This window comes from Capra hircus, assembly GCF_001704415.2.
Source record: "Capra hircus breed San Clemente chromosome X unlocalized genomic scaffold, ASM170441v1, whole genome shotgun sequence".
In the NCBI taxonomy this organism is placed as follows: Eukaryota; Metazoa; Chordata; class Mammalia; order Artiodactyla; family Bovidae; genus Capra; species Capra hircus.
This window is the reverse complement of record NW_017189516.1, coordinates 4,120,398-4,122,768: the sequence shown is the minus strand read 5'-3', so window position 1 is coordinate 4,122,768 and position 2,371 is coordinate 4,120,398. Positions and strand designations below refer to the sequence as shown.

At 36.4% G+C, this 2,371-nt stretch overlaps 1 pseudogene; it reads right to left on the bottom strand.

Moving 5' to 3' along the window:
• The window catches only part of LOC102180383, a 5,986-nt pseudogene extending 4,070 nt beyond the window's left edge, over window positions 1-1,916 (bottom strand).
• Between the last annotated feature and the right edge of the window lie 455 nt (window positions 1,917-2,371).

Genomic DNA, 2,371 nt, shown 5'->3' with positions numbered 1-2,371 from the left:
CTAACGACAGCAACGCACACAAGACCAATTCTAACACACAAGCACAGTAAATTAAACTGTAATCAGAAATCTCTCCAGCAAACAAAAGCCCAGGTCCAGACGGCTTCACAGGCTGAATCAAAAATTTCAGAAGAGCTAACACCTATCCTACTCAAACTCTTCCAGAAAATGACAGAGGAAGGTAAACTTCCAAACTCATTCTATGAGGCCACCATCACCCCTAATACCAAAACTTGCAAAGATGAGCAGACAAAAAGAAAACTAAGGCCATACACTGATGAACTAGATGCTAAAATCTTAACAAAATTCTAGCAATCAGAATCAACAACCATTAAAAAGATTATACACCAATGACCAAGTGGGCTTTATTCCAGAGATGCAAGGATTCTTGAATATCTGGCAAATCAATCATATCTATACACTACATTAACAAATTGAAAAATAAAAGCCATATGATTCTCATCAGATGCAGAGAAGCCTTTTGACGAAATTAACATCCGTTTATGACAAAAACTCTCCAGAAAACAGGCATAGAAGAACATACCACAACATATAATAAAGCTATATACGACAAACCGCACAGCAAAACTTATCCTCAATGGTGAAAAATTGAAACCATTTCCTAAAGTCGAGAACAAGACAAGGGTGCCACTTTCATCACTACTATGTTCACATAGTTCTGGAAGTGTTTGGCACAGCAATAGCAGAACAGAAGAAGAAATAAAAGGAATCCAAATTGGAAGAGAAGTAAAACCTCACACTGTTTGCAATGACATGATCCTCTATATAGAAACCCTAAAGACTCACCGAAAATTACTAGAGCTAATCACATGAATATGGTAAGTTGCAGGTATAAAATCACACCACAGAAATCCTTGCATCCTATACACTAACAATGAGAAAGCAGAAAAGAGAAATTAAGGAAACATTCCATTCACCATTGCAAAGCAGAAATAAAAATACTTAGGATATATCTTATCTAAAGAAACTGAAGACCTATATAATAGAAAACTATAAAACACTGGTGAAAGAAATCAAAGAGGACACCAATAGATGGAAAATATACATATTCTTGGATTGGAAGCAATCAATATAGTGAAATGAGTAATACCCCAAACAATCTACAGATTCAATGCCAGTCCCGTATCAAGTTACCAGTAGGTATTTTCACCAGTTAGGTAGAACAAATATTTCACAATTTGTACGACAATACAAAAAAACTCGAATAGCCAAAGCAAATTTTGAGAAGAGAAAAATGGAACTGGAGGAATCAACTCTGCCTGACTTCAGGCTCTACTACACAAGCCACAGTCATCAGACAGTATGGTACTGGCACAAAGACAGAAATATAGATCAATGGAGCAAAATAGAAAGCCAGAGATAAATCCACACACCTATGGACATCTTATCTTTGACAAAAGAGGCAAAATATCAACGAGAAAAGACTAATTCTCTTTAACAAGTGGTGCTGGGAAAACTGGTCACACTTGTAAAAGAATGAAACTAGATCCTTTCTGACAACATATACAAAAATAAACTCAAGATGGATGAAAGATCTAAAATGTAAGTCAGAAACTATAAAATCCTAGAGGAGAACATAGGCACAAAACACTCTCCAATATAAATCACAGCAGTATCCTCTATGACTCACTCCCAGAATACTGGATATAAAAGCAAAAATAAACAAATGGGATCTAATTAAAATTAAAAGCTTCTTCACAACAAAGGAAACTATAAGCAGGTGAAAAGAGAGCCTTTGAAATGGAGAAAATAATAGCAAATGAAGCAACTGACAAAAGCAAAACTAATCTCAAAAATATTACACTTATGCAGGCATCAATTCAAGAAAAATAAACGACCCAATCAAAAAATGGGCCAAAGAATCTAGAGATTCTCTCAAAGAAGACATACGGCATGCTAACAAATCACATGAAAAGATGCTCCGACATCAACTCATTATCAGAGAAATGCAAATCAAAACCACAATGAGGTACCATTTCACGCCGATCAGAATGGCTGGTATCCAAAAGTCTACAAGCAATAAATGCTGAAGGGTGTGGAGAAAGGGAACCCTCTTATACTGTTGGTGGGAATGCAAACTAGTATAGCCTCTATGGAGAAGTGTGGAAGTTCTTAAAAAACTGGAAATAGAACTGGCATATGACCCAGGCAATCCCACGTGTTGCGCATACACACGGAGGAAACCAGAATTGAAAGAGACATGTGTACCTCAATGTTCATCGGAGCCCTGTTTATAATAGCCAGGACATGGAAGCAACCTAGATGTCCATCAGCAGACAAATGGATAAGAAAGCTGTGGTACATATACACAATGAAGTATTACTCAGCATTAAAAAGAATACATTTGAAT